General features: G+C 34.8%; 1 protein-coding gene across 19 annotated transcripts in view; it reads right to left on the minus strand.

Annotated features, from left to right (window-relative positions):
- LOC129807826 (protein abrupt) overlaps window positions 1–19,931 on the minus strand; it is a 169,800-nt gene that overhangs the window by 58,580 nt on the left and 91,289 nt on the right. For 14 of the 19 annotated variants that reach the window (XR_008752329.1, XR_008752327.1, XR_008752328.1 and 11 more), the window contains exon 1: window positions 7,242–7,697. The exons of 3 other annotated variants lie outside the window; for them this stretch is intronic. The gene's annotated coding sequence lies outside the window, so the exon portion shown is untranslated. Of the gene's footprint in view, window positions 1–7,241; window positions 7,758–19,931 lie in introns of those variants that run through there. 2 more of the 19 variants (XM_055857359.1, XM_055857360.1) reach the window with 2 other exon arrangements.

Here is a 19,931-nt window from a genome sequence, read left to right on the forward strand (position 1 = left end):
TTTCCCTGTTTTCGTACACATTTCACGAGATATCTCCAAAACTACGTAGGTTGCCAGTTTAGGGTTTTCGGTTGCCTATTCCATATTAATTTCGCTTTTATTTTGTATTAGTTTGTTTTTGCCTAGTCCCCGGTGAGTGGCCTTCAAAGTTGAAGTCAATTTCTTACTTTCACATACAAAAGCGTATGCGAATTTTTCTGCACTCGTGATCGTTATGCTAAATATTTAAAAAGTGAGAAGTTTTTCCGTATTATAAGATACCTTTCCGTATGGAGGGATAAATATACTAAATTTTTATTTAAATAATTTTTTTCCTTGGAGCACTGTGAGTTGAGTCCGAGATCAATTTAGGAATTGGCTTCAAATAGCTCCATATAAAAAGGCCAACTTGCCAGGCACTTGGTTTTTGCTAGTTCATTTTACAATGACAGAAAACAGCTAATAAAATTAAAAGTTTTTTCGGCTCGCTAGAAACATATGGAAAACATAGGAAATGTCATGCCCCTGTTCCCGAAGGTATCAAAATCCTAAATAACAACCAATTTTATTGGATTAACATTTACAGTATCTAATTCATAATTTTTTGCCCCGAATAATCGAATTCGGAATCAAAAGTTTTCAATAAATCCTGAGTCTTGACTGATGAGAAATTATGGAAGTTAAACAAGTATAAGGCTTAGCCGTATGGCCTAACTCCTCGAATTCCTTATCAGTCAAGATTTTTTTTTTGGAAATTTTGATTAAAGATCGATTATAAAAGACAAATGACCTATTAGATTCTTTAAAACCAAAATAACTTCTTGTTATTAGGATTTTGAGTCTTTCGAAAACTGGACTAAACGACTAATCCGAAGATCGTTTAATGAGTGAAATTTATTAAAAAATATTTACTAAGGTAGCGCCAAGGCCTTAAATTTGAAATGTAATATTTTTAAAACAAATCAATTTTTTGTTACTTCTTTAGATATGAGACATTGTTTAATTCCTTGCGCTTCCGAAATTCTTCCCAAGTTTTTTTTTATATCATCTCGTTCGATGAAATGACATTTTTTGTTTGTTTGCATTGTGTAACCTCTAAAGTATTCAAAAACTAAAAATATATAGAGATTTGAGGAACAAAGGGTGTGGCCGAAATTGTAAGCTGGTCGAAATTTGGTACACTTACCCTAAATAAGACTAAAAAATTCCGAACCTTAGCGTTAGAATACTGTTTGTTCCTGACTTCTAGGAGGACAGATCATTAATTTTATTACTCGAAAAATCAAAAATCAAAAACCATTTTTCTTAGTGTACATTCTTTGCTCTGATAATTTCGCGAACAAGAAACCATCAATATTTAAACAGATTTTTCCGTGTGTATGAATCCAGACACTTCTTGTGATTGAAAAAATGTAAGAACCTCAATGGAATAATGCAATATTCTTTCCCGTCAATTTATAAGTCTGCATTTACTGCAAATTTTCCATCCCTCCTGGGAATAAATTAGGAATATCCCAGTTGGATATTTCATGACAAGCAAATAAGCCAACATCTAACTTTAAAATGTTCACCCATATTATAAATTAGTTGATTGCGAAGGAGGACAAGTGCAGTATAGCCAAATGGAGAAACCTCTCTTTCAATGCACTCCACAACCATGGGTGATCTTTTATTCACAAATTGTCTTATGTACAGCAAGTTAGAGAGAGACATTTGATTCCATTGCCTTTTATTAGAGCAAATTGATTCAATTCGCAATTTTTATTTGTCCTCAACTTAGTTCAATTGTTTTTTATTGGGTACTTTGTACTGTATTCACTTGCTTAATTGTAAGACTCTTGAGGCCGGACAGAGATCATTCTAAATCGATCAGTGGAAAATTGACACAAATTATTGATTTTAAATTAACACTTTTGATTCACGCTCTCGTCCCCTTCTTACGAATGTCTTTTGCGGGGTGTTTTATATATTTTTTTCTAAATGGAAATATTTTCCCTGAAGGCATTTTTTTCCACGATAAAAAATGATAGTGATAAATTAGGTAAATCGCTGGTGAGATTTTTTTTCTGGGCAGGCAACAACAGAGATATTAAATGGTTGAGGAGAAAATTTATACTCAAGTCTCTTGGGGGAGTGATGGTTTGGGGTTGGTACGGGGTTTCCCCAGAAAAAAGTAAAGTATATCGCCGCTTGCATCACATAGTGTCATATAATTTTAAAGATTTTGAAAAAGAATTTTAAGTTCTAAGTTTTTTTGTCCCTAACTTTGCACTGATTAAATAAACTATAAATTTTCAAGTATTATTCAAAAAAAAAAAAATAAATAAATAAAATATGTTTTGCAAAATATATCATCGTATCAGGCATCAGTTATGAGAAACACACATGCAATGTTTAAAATACTTGTCGCATCTGACAAAGCCCCAAGTAACACAAATTAGTTTCAATAATAAAATTTTAGTCCTGAATAAAATCGGGTGATTTCGAATCATTTCCAATTTGAAATTTCAAGATCTTATTATTATTTCAGATATGCAAAAGAAGAAAACCAACAAAGCTGTTAATTTCTTCTTGCTCTTCTTTTTTTCTATTTCGCAGTCTTCTTTTTAACTTCGTCCATCTGAAACAGTGAGGAAATCTCAAGATTCCAAATTGGAAACAATCCTAAATTACTTAATTTTACCAGGGGAGAGAGAGAGACCTTTGAATTACGTATAATCTCGGAATATTTCAATTATTTGCAAGAGCTTCCTGTTAGTACCTTAGAATTGAGCTTAATATTTTCGAATAGGGGAAACTGAGGCAGTAGTAAACATGAGGTAGTTGTAAGCACAAGATGAGACCTATACGATTGATAAGGTACTGTAGGGATCCTTGACCTTTGAAGAAATGGTAGACCTAAGCCCAAATAGTGTAGCAATAAGAAATTTGTATTTACAACTACCCCATGTTTCCAACTACCCCATGTTTCCAACTGCCCTAGTTTTCCCTAGTCTACAAAAAGAGAATCAAGCTTTTATTCATTTTATCAGTCGTAGGGGGAAGTGGGGCACTTTTGAAAGTTGTGCACCTTTGAAATTGGGATTGTTCACCTATTTATAAATAAAATTGAGCCTTATCGGGACATAATTTAGCTTCACAGACAGATTGAAAAGCTAAATTACATTATGATATAGCTCAGTTTCACTTAAACATGAAGAAAAATCCCAATTTCAAAGGTGTCCCATTTTCAAAGGTTCCCCACTTCCCCCTAAGCGACTCCAGCGATATCTATGAATGTGTGACGGAAATTGGATTCTGGTACGATTCCATTTGATTCTGTAATTGATTCCATGGATTAAATGGAATCTAACAGAAAAATAGGTTGGTGTTCCTAACATGAATAACCCTTGATTAAACTAACCACATTTTAGTTATAATGACTGAATTATTTTATTTTGACAGTTACGTAAATAAAAAACTTATCGATCGTTTACTCTGGCTTCGAACCCTTTCTTTTTTCTCCATATTTCTTTAAGGAATGTGGCGTATCTACGGCAAAGATATAAAGTGTTCGAAGCCAGAGTTTATGCTAAACCCGAAAGCGTTCCCCTATAACTTTTAGTTAAAATGAAAATAATAGTTTTTTTTTAGTAAAAATATGATATTTTATAACACTGTTCTAAATAGAAAAAATCTTAATGATAGAGAACATACCACCACCACAGAAATTCCGCAGAAAATAAAAGAAAATAACTTGCTTTTTGATCTTTTTTACAAGTTGTTTGAATATCTATAAAATTATTAGATTAAAATTAAATTATTGGGGTGAAAAGTGGGTATTTGCATTATTATTATTTGCCAAAGTATTGTTTATTCTGAATTATTTTTAATTTTAGTTGCAATTGTTCATTTGCTATGATAGACGTTATAGGTTCCCTAGAAAAACTATGCAAGCCAATGTGGCTGAACCAAATTCAGTATCTTGCATGGGAGCGCCTTGGGATTTACCGTGAACACCTCCCTGAAGTGGCGAAAGATAGGCAGACGTGGGCTGCTAAACGAGATGTCCTAACCTCGCGACCCCAATAGGGATAAGTGGTTGAAAATAATGATGATAATGAGCTTATAGATGTACGAAAAGTGTAAGAGCTTGCCGTGATGTGCTACTTGGGTAGCGCTCTATTCTATCAATTCTCATTCGAATTGTCAAAGTTTTATTTGCACTTATGAGAATTTTATTTAAAAAATTAATGTTTTAAAATTCATTTCTTTTTGGAGAAAATTGAGTTTAAATTTGGAAGTTTTTTTTGTAAATTAATTTAGATTGGACTTATTCAAACTATGTTATCGAGTTCTTTTATTTCTGAGTTATAAATATTTTTATACACGTATCTTTTTTAAATAATTATTTGTTTGAGATCGTGGCTTAATCAACCAGCAAATGAAGTTATTCTTTGGTGTAATTTGTTTAAAAAAAAGTCTTGAATTGGTCTGATAACTATATCAGTTCATAATATGGTGTTATTAGAGATTTGCTCAATATTCCTCTCAAGATAAATTTGAATATTAAATGGATAATTTAGCCCTGCTTTCCCTAATTTTTATTATTTTCCTTTTACATCAATCCTTAAGTCTTTCCCCATCGTTGGACTACTTTAAAAGATTTCACAAAGAATAACAATTAAAATCTTAGAGTTCTGATTTTATTACTCGAGTTGCATTGTATACATAATACTTCTGTATATGAAGGATGTTATTTAGATATATCGTCGCTTCAATCAACAACTTTCCTAATTGCATATTTTATATTCTCGCGGAAAATGTTTAAATATTCCTAATTTAGTATAAAAATCCGCTACTCTAGCATTTTATGGAACTTTCCAAGATTGTATTAGTTATTCTTAGAGTATTGATAATTAAAAAAAAAGATCACTTTTAGAGTTCACTTATCACTTAATTATGATGAAAAAAATGTTTCTTATAGGATTCTTCTTGCACATTTGCTAATGCAAGCGACAATATATTTATATAAACTATAAAATTTTATTAGGTTACCCCATTTATCCAGTAAAATTTACCTTGGATTCTTAGTAACTAAAAGCAATATTAAGAATAATTAATTACCTTAATTTACAAAATATAATAAATTTTAAATATATTGAAATACCATTTTTTTTAAATTATACAATCCATAGCCGTCCTAATGCAAATACCAGAATATATAATATTAGAATCCTCATAAAAATCACAAAATTTTAGTAATAATATCAACTTGATCACTAAAAAAAGGGTAAAGATGAAAAAATAAGTTTCTTATAGGATTCTGTTTGCACATTTGCTGATGCAAGCGACGATATTTTAATATATTGATTTGGGATCTTTAGATCCTAAAACTAAATTTAAATTTTTGTTATTCATCCTGCAATTTTATATTATATTTCTTTCAAGACAATTTAATTTTTTAAAGGTTTGCGTTAGCACTATTGGATTCGTACGGTCATTACGATTAAAAATACCCCCGAATTCCGATTCAAAATTTCCTAAGTTCTTTGCACCGGTACCTTATACGAACTTCTTCAGACCTAAGGCTCAGTCAAATGGCTTAACTTCTCTAACTGATTTTCGAAAACCAGTAAAAGTGATTACTATTCAGCATTTTGAAACCTTCGGGAACTGGGCTAAACCTTTAGCCTGAAGACTACTTTACGGACCGCGTAGTTTCTGATTCTTTTACCAGTAGGGGAACTCTGTAACAGTATGCCATTGTAATATGACAATTTTAGAATGTTTTTGTGATAAATTCGGGAAAAATAATCGAAAATCAGAGTCATATCAGTTACTGGCAATGGCCATTTGATACTCACTAGGCTTTAATGTCGTTCTATTTTCGATTTCATCACGATAATTTTTCTTATGACATTGTCACATCGTTAGAGAATTTCCCTGCAGGTCTATGTGTTCCCATTATGTCCAATTCAGGGAGTTGCAATTTTCGCACTTTTGTTTTTTGTGCAAGGTGTCATTCTTTGGAATTCTCTACATAGGGTGAAGGAGCACCTATTGATACTTAAAGATGTCATGTCAGGACTTATTGATACCCTACTTCATATTATTGAAAAAACGTCATATTATTCACATTTCATCAGATACTTTAAATAAATTTCAAGATTTTAAGAAAAGTGTCAATAGGGGTTCCCTGTCGAAGAGGTGTTCCCTCGATCCTAATGCGGATTTCAAAACTAAAGCTTTGCCATATGGCTTAACTTCTCTAATTTCTTATCAATTTAGATTTTTTGGAAAAAAAATAGAATTGAATTAATAAGGACAAAATAAAATTGGTTGCTATTCAGGATTTTAAGAACTTCCGGAACTGGGTTAAATTTATAGTCTGAAGATCGCTGAAGGAGCGAAAGAGGGAGCTTATCTGGCAGGCTACCTCATGTCCTACATCACAATCGGAAATGTTTAGGGTAAACTTTTGTACAGAGCATAGGCTATCCTATTTTCATTCGAAATAAATTGAAATTAAATCTTAAATGCTCTTTCAATTTTAATTTCCTTTACTATCTGGTTTTTCTTGGACCATGATTAAATCCTTATCACTATTATGCTTCGGAAAAAAAGCAAACATCTAAAAAAAAAAAGCATACGACACTGGTTGATGAAAGTGACGATATATTCGCGATGTTTGAAAGCTTCTGAGGGGATGATGGTGTGAGTATGATGGGAAGCACGAGGATGTCGCGATTGAGGGAAACACATGAAAACGCCACCCACTCTGGAGAGGAAATCAGCTGGGAAATTCTCCAAGAGATTTTCCCGGCACCACCAATCTCTGAGGGTTGCTCTTTAGTCTGGCTTATTTATTTATTTTTATTTTTTTTTTGGTAATATTTTTGGCTTGTTTGTCCCGCAAACATTTGAGCAAAATTTTTTCTAATCACTCTCCGGCTAGTCACAAGCGTCGGCTAAACAAATACACATCACACATGGATTTCTGATGCGGAAGATTCGGAATATAAAGCGCAGCGCACATCCTAAACAAATGCATTTTTTTCTGCACTTGAAAAAATCAATATAGTTCACCCTCTAGTAGGGGGTGGTTTGTGCTTGGATTCGGAGGAGAGTATAGGTAGCCATCAGAGATGGGAATAGTTAAATTAACAATGCAGTCCCAATCGATTTTTTTCCAGCCGCACTCTTGTTGTTTTAGCGAATTTTGAGAGAAAATCAATGCACTTGGCGTAGCACTCAGTTATAGGGGATAGTGTTATACTAACTTGTAACATCAGGGACGAAAGTCTCAGGAAATTTTCCTCACTTTCCTCGTAGTCTATCGCACTATTTTCTTGGTTTTATTAAAATCAACCATCACTGTTTTACACTTGAACTCTTTTTTTTTTTACTTTTCTCACAAGGATCACGAAAATTATTATTTATTTATTTATTTTTTTATTAACTTTAAACACTTTTCGCAATAAACTTCTCTTTTTTTTAGGAAAAAAACTGTTAGTGGTTGAAAGTACCTTCAAAAGTTGAAATCACAATAACGCAAAGTGTCTTATTTACTATTTTGGTAGTACTTCGTATATATATATTTTTTTAAAAGAAAAATGCGCTATGTTGTTGGTGGAGAGAGAAGGAAGGAGTTTTGTGTATTTGAAAAAATTGTCCGAGATTCAGCCAAAATACTTGCTACCCGCCTGATTGCTAAAATTGTACTGAGAGTAGTTGAGTGTGTTATGCAGAGCAAAATCGGTGAACCTGCGCGCATAATACAGAGTAGTGCGCATCTTCTTCATTCCATTATTATTGCCCATATACTGTGTACAAGCATGGTATTTTTTTTTACAGATATACTTCTTTACACGTAAATAGAGTGCGATGGAGGAGAGGACTTGTATAGTTGTGTTTTCGTATTTTGAAATGGTAGTTGTGCCCAAAAAACATATTCATACTCTCTCATTCGCACCAGCTTCCCATACCTTACAATGTACCCCTGACGACCAACATTAGTGAACCAGGGATAGTGTCCAAAAGAATAACAATTAAAAAAAAAACCCAATGAAGATACCAAATATTCCGATTTGCCTCCTTCCACACAACTACCGTGCTATTTGAAATATTTTTCCTTTTTGGCCCTTCTTACTTCATTCACACCGTTCATACCCCTAACTACAACCGTAAACCTATGATCCAGGGATGCCGAACAATTTCTCCGAAGAAAATAAAATCCCAAATGCACCTACGGTCCGAATTCGAACCCCAATGTCCAGAGTTGCAGACCCGAAAATAGAGACCAACATTAGAACATCAAATGAATACGCACGATTAGTGTTTAACTTCCCCTTTTTGCTGCCACTTCTAACATACCACACCAACATAACCCAACATACAAAATCTTCCGTCTCATCCCATCCGCCCATGTGGAAGTGAGAGAGGTAGAAAATAAATGGTAAATTTTGCCAATGTAGTGGAAGAAGTATAGGAGATAGAAAAGAAAAATAAAGCGAAAGAGACCCAAAAGACTTCTCTCTCTCTATCTCACTCAACCAAAAAACCCGAAAAAGCCGAACGTGGTGTAATGAGTAAAGCGAAAAGCACACCTCTCTCTCAATAAAAGCACCAAAAGGAAACAACCAAATAAAATATCGAATTGGACGCTTCATACAACTGCGATGTTTTAAAACATTTTTATAAATAATACAACACCACCACTGTCACTTCAATTGAAACCTATACTACACACTAAGCACGGAGTCAAGAGATTGGTCCAAATTTTCCCAGCAATAGACATAACCATCGCCACTTTACACTATTTTTCCCCAACTGAGAATGCCTCTTCTCGCATTTTGGACCACACACACCAAATTTTTGGACTTGTATCGCATTTGTATTGACCAGACCAATTCATTGTCCGTTCTTGGATTTTTGCAACTTTGCAAAATATCGCAATATTTGCAAAAAACAACAAAGTGATTGCTAACCATGTAACACTAATTGATCCGACGAGACGGTCTTACATCGCAACTGACATCTTTTACAGACGCAAGTTTTTTTTTTTTTTTTAAGTTGAATCTGAAGATGAGGGTAGAAGCACGATATGACCTAGTTTAGTAATCTTCGCTATCTCAGTTGTATTGCTACAGGGTAAAGTGGTACAATTTGGACAGGCCTTTTTGTCTTGATAAATTTAGTAGTTATTTTTATTTGTATATTTTTAATGCTTTAGTTTTATAATTTGGTTCCTTGTGCATAAAAACAAGTTTTGTACTGTATTTATCAAGAAAAAAGCCATGTCCAACTTGTACCGGCGAATTGTCCAATTTGTAACACTAATTTCAAATTATATCACTTTACCCTATAAGCTTCTACGGATAAGCTCTGTATTAGACATGATCATCACACCATTTGACTTGAAAACTTACTATGGCCATAGTACTTTACGACATCTACAGTCCTTTACTCCAATTGAGACTTACCCCTTCTCAGAAAGAACTTTGCTTGTGATTTTGGTTTTACATATTGGAAGGAATATTTCTGACATTGTTCCTATTTGGGTCACGAGGTTGGGACATCTAGGATAAAATTCTACGCCTGTCGACCCTTTGCTACTTCAGGAAGGTTTTCGGAGTCGATACCATGACGTTGCCCATGACATGCAATTTAGCAGCCCAAGCTTGTCGACAATTCGCCACTTCAGGAAGATGTTCAGGTTTGATCCCAAGGCGCTCCAAGACAAGATTCTGAATTTGATTCAGCCACCTTGTCCTAGCTCGGCCTCGAGGTCGACGCCTCCTCACAATGGCTTACATAGCTTTTCTGGGGAATCTTTACTACGCAAGATTTTGAATTTAATGTAGTGATAACTCCTAGCTCCACAAGAACGCCTACATTACTTACTCGATCTTAACGAATGATTTCTTTAATCGCCCCCGAAATACCTCATCTCGGCAGTTTGCACTCGCGATCTTACTTTTTCTGTCATTATCTGAATCTCATGATCATAGGTGAGAATGCGAATGAATACAGCTTTAAAAATCGATTAGCCGAACGACTAAATTCCTTCTTTACTGCAGAAGCTTGATCGATCCGCGATGAGATTTCTCAAGTTCTCCACCTGTTTCAATGGGATTCCACTTATGAACGCTATGAATGCCTCATCTCGGAATTCATCTTGCGATCTTATTCTAAAACGATGATTTAGCCCAACGACTAAGAGCTCGCGGGTCTAGTACGTCAGAGAAGAAAAACGTGTGGACTTGGGTTTCTCGGAGAATCTGGCTGGATGCTAGAAGATGTGGCGGCTAATTACCTTCAGAGAGCCAATTCTCTCTCAATCCTTTCAACCTAAGAAGGCGACCGGTAGTTTCTTAGTTTCCCTTGTCAGTTAGCATGAGTTTAATTACAGATCTACGATAAGTCTATCACGTTTGAATGACCATTCCTATTGAACACTTTTAGTCGCAGTTCCTTAATGACAAGATTCATTATAAAGAATAAAACTGAATTGTGTAGATTACTGTGCTTATGGAACTGTCCTAGATTAGTCTGGACCTACCCCCTGGCAAGTGGCATTCAACGTGGAAGCCTATTTCTTACATTCACATACAAATGCGTATGGGAATTTTTCTGCACTCGTGACCGTTATACGATATATGTCACAATTGAGGACTCTGTGTCTTGTAAAGATGGATAAATATTCTATATTTCCATCTAAAAATTTTTTCGTAACTAGTGTAAGCTGAGTTTGGAAGCAATTTATGAGTTGGCTTTAAACAACTCCATATAAAAAAAACCTTTAGGCAGGGGCTAGGTCTGGACGAGTGATACCCAGTCCCCACTTCTTATCAAAGCAGACGGAGACGGAAAAGTTTCTGGCTTCACTCAGGATTGAAGTGGGAACCTTTCGCTCTCTAGACGAGTGTTATAGCCGTTACAGCGGTTCTAGCACTTGAACTATAGGGATGGCCGATCTAATGGACTATATTACCGATTTTAACTATTTATTTTCTGGAATTTATATCAACAATCCTTCGTGGCCCTGCTGGTTAAGTCGCTAATGTTTGGAAACCCCTTACAAAACAAGGGCCAAATATACTCAGGCTGATTTTTGAGGATATTTTGCCTGTAAAATTTGGCAGTAAAGGAATAGGTAAGTAAAGGCGGAGGCAGCCAAAAGTCCTAAACGCCAGAATCCCGAAAAGGTCAAAATCCCGAAAGCCAGAATCCCGAAAGCCAAAATCCAGAAAACCAAAATCCCGAATGTTCAAAATCTTGAAAGGGATGAAATTAGTAGGGATGCAATCGTGGGAGTAACTATGATACTTTTAAGAATTCGGGATTTTGGCTTTCGGGATTTTGGCCAATTCGGTATTTGGGCTTTCGGGATTTTGACTGGGACCCAGGTAAAGAAAATTTATGCAAAGGACTAATTGATAATCCTAGGGATCCTAAGTCTGAAGTGTGTGTCAGTTTGAGATGAATCTTTACTGCCAAATTTGACAGGCTATATATTCTCGAAGATCAGATTGAGTCTATTGGGATTCTAATGGCTCTGGCACACCTTTTAGATCAGGAAAATTTTTAAAGTCCGAATTCACTTCTCTTTTTTTTCTCAAAAGATTTGCATAGCCCTATCCTACCGTTTCAGTCACAAAATTGTACTGAATTAAATTTAATTTGGTGTGATGTTCAAAAGAGTAAGAAGAAGAGTGCGAAATAGTTGGATAGATATATCCAAAGCTTTTAAGAAAGAAAGGGATGCAAATTTTGACTTTATGAAATTTTTCTGGTCTAAAAGGTGTTCCGAAGGCATAAGGGTTCGATTTCCAGTACCGTCCGAAAATTGTAATTTTTAAACCTTTTAGAATGTCCAAAAATTGCATTCCATTATAAAATGCTTATTAGAAGCCCGCACCCACCTTCACTTCCTCCTTCCTTCAATCTCTACAATTTAACAATCGGCCTAAAATTAGATTAGTGAAACGGACTTATCTAGTGGTCAAACTTCCTTTTTCCTGATTCCTGGTATTTAAAAGTGTAATGTATGCTTTATATAACCATTGAATAATAAGCATGACCCTTGTCAGTTACTGTTCTGAAATTAGATCATCAAACATTTAAGCCTGGACAACCAATCCAACTACCGGTCGTATTTGTCTTATTTTTACACGGGCCCTTTTGCTGTCCACAACGGTAAAAGCTGTATAAATTTGATTACGCTCTTGCAAAAATAGCTACGTTGATATTCTCAAAATCCCTGTCCAACAAATTCAAAACTAGGCACAAACCGCAATATAATGCCCCCTACTCTAGATCCATCCCATATGACGATATCCCGAAAAGGTTTCTAACCGGCAAAGAAGATAGAAAAATCACCAATTGGAGAGTGAAAGTTGACTTTAAAAATAGACAAGAGGATGGAAAATGTGTCACGAAGAAAAGGCACCCAGAATACACAAAATGTAATGGAAAAGTGTTGTCAATTTGTCCCCCCTCACAAAAATATTCATTTGATGTGGGAAATCGTGAATAAAACACCACCTCTAAATCTTCCATTGCCCTGGGTGGACAGAAAAATGTCTCTATATGTGGGAGGAGGGAAGGGGGTATTATAAGCAATTTCTCCGTATATAATATCCCAAGAATACATCAAACCAAAAAGTCGTTTTTATACGAATTTGAACAATTACCGTGCGTGCAGAGAAAGGTATAAACCCCCGCAAGAAAAAAAATGAAGAAGTAAAAATAAAATAGAACTAATAATGCTAATATTTTCATATCAATTTCGTTAAAGGAAGAAAAGAAACACATTTAGAGGTGTGCTTGGAAGAAAATCGTCTTTAATGTAAGGTAGATTAATGGACTTTCATTAAAGTACACAATACCCCAAGTACGTTAAATTGCGAGATGTTGTTATGGGGAATTGTTTCTCCTATACTATATGGGCAATGGGTGCGCCTTTTTAGACATTCCCTGCGTCCCCCCTCATCCCACCTCTACTAACCTCCTCCTCCTCCAGTGAACCATCAAAACGTGTAATAATGTTGGCTAGGAGGCCTTAAAGGTCCATAATTGAGTTCTGGGCCTTGGCTAGTGTTGTTAGTTCTTCAGAAGCGAGACTCTATATACCAAAATTTATCGATTACTCTAAAAGCTTTTTTTTTCTCTCACTCACTCACCAATGCCCATTGTATTGCCAAATGTTTGGCTATATATATATATATATATATATATATGCAGATATACATATTGAAGGGCTGAGGGGATTGTACGTTATTTTGTAGAATCGCAACGAAAAATTGATTTACGGCCCAATGTAATGAGTTTAATTTCAGCGAAAATGACATATAACCACCACATCATTGCGTAATCGGAAGTAATGAGGGGTTGAGGCCTAGGTTGGGGATGGGAAAGTTTGCGGAAAGTTCGCACCAGAAGCTTTTTTTTTGTTAGTCTCTCTCTTCCTGCACCAATAATCCTCGCGGCAGAAAGCTTTTCATTCTAAAACCGAAAACCGGCCCCTAACCCCAACTCCATCAACTCCCTATCCCAACCTACATCTCTCTCTCCCTAAAAGCTGGGAAAAATTTTAAAATTCAACACGCGAATATGGGGTGTATATAGGAAAATTCGGTAACAGCCCCTATACTTGGTCATTTGTACCTTTTTTGGAGCCCTTATACCCCAACCAGTTTTGAAATGGAAGGCATCAGAGAAAAGCTCTATATAGAGCAGCGCACTGATTCCAACCATCGAGTATCTCTCTCACAGTTCCAACCCACCAACTCTCGCACCCCCCCCCCCCCGCTTTAACGGAGCTTTGATGGTCAGTTTTCCCCACCAAGGGTTGCGCATCGTATCAAAAAGTATATTGGTAAGACCATTTGTGCGTCTTATGTATTTTTCCTTTTTCCTTAAAGAGGGAGGATTTGTATGTGAAGTGTGTGTCCATGTGAAGAAGAAAAGCTATATCACATTTCTCACATATCCATACCATCCCTCTCCTAGCCACCCACCTACCCCCTACCCTTACCGCCCAAAAAGGCGAAACCACCCAAATATCGGACGTTTTATGAAAAACTTACGTGAAACGGATATTGGCGTAGAAAATCTTACGTAATGTTTTTTTTTCGTTTTCCTCCCCCTACCCTCCACCCACTACCACCCCCCTTAAGTCCAAAACTTTCTTATATAACATTCGTATTTTTCGAGATTTATCCATTTCTTTTGTTCAAATGTACCACACTCCAAACTTCATGTTGGTGCGGTGGCCTAAAAAAAAAGGGATATATCTTTTGAGATTTTTGATGCGCAAAGACTTTCCTCAAAGGGGTTTACCCTAATTGGTTAGCTTCAACCCTAAACAAGGCGACTGATTATTCGCTCTTCCCCAAATACCTTTGAAAATTTTTAAAGGTAAACTCAATATTCCGTGTAACACAGACAACTGTAATCTTTTTAAAATGATCCTAAAGGTTACGCATAAATCGTGACTAGAACGCCAAATGCGTAGAAAGTTGAAAAAAAGTAATGATCTCAACTTCCAAATTGCAAGATGAAATTTCAAGAACATTTAGGACGGATACCAATTCCTTTGAAATGACTACCCAAGAGGGGTTAGCTTTTAAGCTGTAACCAAACTCAATGTGATGATGTGTTGTAAGTAACCATACTTAGCACTTAATATAAAGCGTAATTAATTGCAAGATTTGTCTATAAAACCCAAGAAGATTTATGGCGGTAGAAGGGTAATGGTGAAAAGACATGAATTGGTTTTTTTTATAGATCTTACATAACCTCACCCAAAGTTCTAATTAGTCATGGATTGTTTTTAGTGATAAAACAAGACAGATAAAATTACGTTAATAAAACGTTATTCTCACGTCATTGAATTGTCTTGCAGTAGCTCTAACCCTGAGCCACTTTCTAACCTCAATATTACGTGATTTTTACTAGGAATATTTACGTCAAAAATATTATTATTTTTATTTATTTATTTCGATGAACCGGGCTTTTATTGCCATTTTGTACATTGCTCAGATTATAAATTTATTATTCAGATTACAATGTTTCGTGAAAAATATCTATTCAGACGCTTCAATAATTTGCACCATGCGGGATTTGAACTCACGACTGTGACAGTCGAAGCGGGGGTCACACCGCCCAAGAGCCGAACGCTCTTACCAATTGCACGACAGACACGTTAGAAATATCTATTTTTGAAAATTGTGCTTGTAACATTTACATAATTTTTATCGAAATTTATTTTATTTTTATTTTTATTCTCAGTAAAATAGATGTTTTGCATTATTAAGACCGCTATTGCAAATTTCATGCTAATTTGAAATAAATATTGCTACTAGCACAAAAGCTATGCAAGCCATTGTGAGAAGGCGTCGACCTCGAGGCAGACCTAGGACAAGGTGGCTGAATCAAATTCAGAATCTTGCCTTGGAACGCCTTGGGATCGAAACCGAACATCTTCATCAAGTGGCGGAGGATCGACAAGCGTGGGCTGCTAATTTGGATGTCATGGGCCCGCGACCCCAATAGGGATAACCGGTTGAAAATGAATGAATGAATTGCTACTATTTTAGAGGAAGGGTATGACCTATCAACCCACGCAAATAACCTCAATTGACTCACGACCGGAATAGCTCCTAGATCTAAAAAAGGCACTAGAATTCATTATCTTTAAGTTCCCGGGCTCCAAATACACTTTAGGTATCAGTGATAAGGGATTCTCCCCCTAGGAAAATTGGTAATAAAGTCGACAGCAGACGTAGCGCAACTGGTTGAAATAAATTTAAATAACGCTGAATTGATTTTACTGCTCGAAGTTTAAGAGAAAGCACACTAAGAGAAATCCGAAAAAATTAAAATAACATTCCGAAAATGTTAATTTTATCCTGCAGTATTGATCCGAAATCGGTGTAAATATTATGCTTTTTAGATGTATTAGGGGTTAAAGTTACCATTTTTCATGTTAATTTTACCCTTAAAAAGGTGTAAAATTAACATTAAAAAATGTTGATATATTTTTACACCCAAAAAGTGTTAAAGTTGGGTGTATAAATTTGCCTTTTTAGAATTTGTCACCGAATTGGAGTTTACACGATAAGAGATATCAACTTCCGGTCTTCGGTGCCCCCTAGAGACATTTTTTTTCCTTTTTTTCACCTACTCCTCTTCTGCACCTCTAAAACCATGTTTTTGGGGTTTCTCGAAAAAAGTTCTTACGATTACGATTTCTTTTATTTTCGGATATGTTTAGGAAGTAGCCCAGACGAACATTTCATTCATGCATAGCTGACCAAAAAAATTCTCAACCTCGAATTTTCGAAAATTAACATTTAACCGTTTTGGAGAAATGCATTTTCAACCGATTTGCTTAAAATAAGATTTTTTGGAAAGGTCTTGAAATTTCTAAACCGACTGAAGTGGTTTCAATCACTAATGAATGACTCGATAAAGTACTCGTAACTCGTTGGTTACCAGGCTATAAGTCAATCGGTAAAAGACATCGCCATCTGGTCTTCAGTGACCCCTCCACATGGGTTAATATTATCTCAAGACATTTTTTCCTTTCAACTTGCTGCCTTCATTCCCTCCAAAACCTTGTTTGGTTTATTTCGCAAATAGATTTTGCGATTGCTTTTATTTCCTGATATTTTATGGGGGTAGTCCAAGTGAATGTTTTGCTCATACCTCTATGTCTATAAAATTTACAAGATTGAATTTTCGGAATTTTCTTTTAGTCACTCTGAAGGATCCATTTTTCAACCGATTTGTTTAAAATTGGATTTTTTGGAAAGGTCTTGAAATTTTCAATCCGGATGTATTGGTTTTAATCGGATATGATTCGATAGAGTATTTGTAAGTTATTTTTATTTTTCTTCTGTTTGTAATACTGCTAGAAATTGGTCATAAGGATACTCTTACGTCAAAGTTAATAAGGAAACATAATTTGTATGTAGAAGGATATCCTTTTGAAGGTATTTTTATTACAAACAACGTTAAAAACTTTCCTCCTTCATTAAAGGATAAAATATATCACGTTAGCTCGGACAAACACCTGTCATGGTGTGTGTCTCAGGCTTGCATGAATATTTTATCGAAAAATTGCAAAATTTTACTCACCAATTTTATAGTTTTGACCTATTTTTTTTGCTTTTTCTGATTTAACTTCCATTTAATATCTCTGTTTGTGTAATGAGAAAACTTTATAGTTTACGTATTTAACTGGAAAGTATTTTGCAGAAAAAGTAAGTATTATAGTTTTCTGGTATCTTACATATCTATCTAAAATTGCTCAATTTTATTCCTACATTACCCATTATGTTCGAGGAAGGAAATTCTACAAATTTAAGTAGGGGAAGGTGGGGCTAGGTTGAGCTGGGGCTGCATTTAAAGCGATAACTTCCTTTAGAAATATGTGAAAAATAGTGTTGTAAATGTAGCCCTACCTCCCCCTGGTCTTATTTTATTCTAATTACTCAAAATACATCCTTTTATGAGTAATTAGTTCACCGGATTCCTTGTGGTCGTTAAAGGGTTAAGAGATGACCTTTTTTTAAAAATCTGAAATGATTTTCCACTTAAAAACCCATTAAAATAGCCAGCTAATGCACACCCCCAAATAAATTACAGAACATTAAAAAAAAATTCTTCTACCAAATCAGTACATCAAACTTCAGTACAGTCTTGGTTTTATGTTTTTGGTGTGAAAAATGTAGAATAATTCTCCAAGTATCGACCGGTATAGTTAACTGTATGTTTTGCAATATGTAGCATTTGACCTGAACACCGCATGGGGATTAGTATTGAAGACAATATGAGGGGCACTCCTAAAATATTTCCACTTTCCACCACCCCAAAGAGCATTACACAAACTGTCGATGAGTTACTCTTTTTTTCCAGGCCAGAGTGGCAAATGGCAAAAGCACGCGATTGGGCTTAAAATAAATTAAGTATTTGTATCAATATTAGCGGGTGGCGATAATAAATTCAGGGATGATTTTTCCAATATACCCCCCTTTTCTCTTTCTCTCTCTCTCTCTCTCTCGCTCTATATCGCTCATTCGAACTTACAGGGGTCAAATACGATTTTTACCAATTCTGAAATATTTATATGATTTGAAAGAGCATTAATTAAACTTTATAATAGAATAGAATAGAATTATAGAGCATGATATATTGAATTGAATTGTTATTTCCCATCTCCTCCTTTTAACCCTTTAATCGTGAGGCCATCGCCGTCTTAGCGTCATACCAACATCCAGAATAAAACGATTTTAAAAAATAATTTAGACCAATCTAGGCAAAAATTGTTTTTTTTTTAAATTATTTTTCAAAATTTAAATACTTTTAAATGAAACTTAGATAAGGTTAATAAATAATAGACTTCTCCTAAGGCAAAGTGCCCTCGAGTCGACCGGTTCCTCGACTCGACCGGTGGTCAATTTTAAATGTTTGATGGTGAATTTCTATAAAATTGTCACTGATTCGTATTTATTTATGAAATAACTGACCTATTAATCTTAGATCATACGCCAAATATTAGTGCAAATATATGTAAATAAATTGAATAATTAACTCTACCGGTCGAATTGAAGACCGGTAGACTTGAGGGCACTTTACCTTACTCCGGAAACTTTTCAATAAATTTGAAAAATTTTTGGAAAACAGGAGCGTTATTCATACTAGTTATGTCCATCTAATTCATGCAAAAAAGCATGAAACCTTCGATGTTTATGCTACACAGTAAAAAAATGTGTAAAATTTTATAACTATAATAGTGCAAAATCGGCCATTTTTGTTGTTTAATTTAAAGATGTTAAAAAAATACACAACATTTTGGTAATTTATTGTCACGTGATTGAAAATTACCACTATTGTAGTTGAAAAATATTCAACAATGTTGTTTAATTTGAAAATGTGTAAAATTTTAACACTATTCTAGTGTGAAATAGGATAAATTAATTATTTAATTGCGATATGTGTAAAATTTCTCAGAATTCATAATTTTTTTTTAACAATGTTTCGTGATTTAAAACCGTTGAAAAAATCTAAAAATTATAAGTATTATAATATGATTATAGTTTTACACATTATTATAGTGTGAAAAATACACAACTTTATGGTATTTTTTGTCACATGATCAAAAATTAACAATTATTATAGTTTGATCATAACTTTTCACACTTTTATAGTGTGAAGTCTTGTGTATTTCAAACTAAAGTTGTTGAATTTTTAAACAAAAGTTGTGTAAAAATTATTGAATTTCCAATTAAGACTTATACTTCAGTCGAGATGCTTTTCATTGGGCAAAAGTCATATAGAACATCAAATATTTATATGCATAATAAGTAAACCGTGAAGATCCGAACATCAGATGTGATCATTTCACATTAGGGGGGGGGGGGGGTCCCGAATCCCAAGTACAGGAAAAACCAATCAAAATGTCAAAAAAGCAAAAAATTCAAAATCTTCGAAATGAAATGAAAATTCAACAACTTGAAATTCAACAACTTTAAATTAAAAAATTTTAAATTAAACACTTTTTCCAAATTTAACACTATAATAGTGGTGTTGAAAGATTACACACTATAATAGTGTTAATTTTTTTTATACTGTGTAGTTCCTATTTCCTGTAAAGTTCCTCAAAATTAGTTATGCCCCTGTCCATTCAAATGAGCGATATATCTTTCTCTAACTCTCACCCCAATTGCTAGATGAGACTACCGTATTGTTTAGCCCCATAGCACTGATTTGGTTTAGTTATATGCTCTCTTGTGCCGAATGGAGAAATTACGTAAAACAGTTGGGGTTAGGCAGACCTAACCCCAACCAATTTCCTCTTCTCACCTCAATATGCATGGCTTTTCCCTGTCTATAATGCCTTGGTGATGGTGTTTCCCGATATTGCCATAGTGCTATTTGATTTTCTCGCATGATTTCTATAC

Source organism: Phlebotomus papatasi, chromosome 3 (genome assembly GCF_024763615.1).
Source record: "Phlebotomus papatasi isolate M1 chromosome 3, Ppap_2.1, whole genome shotgun sequence".
Lineage (NCBI taxonomy): Eukaryota > Metazoa > Arthropoda > Insecta > Diptera > Psychodidae > Phlebotomus > Phlebotomus papatasi.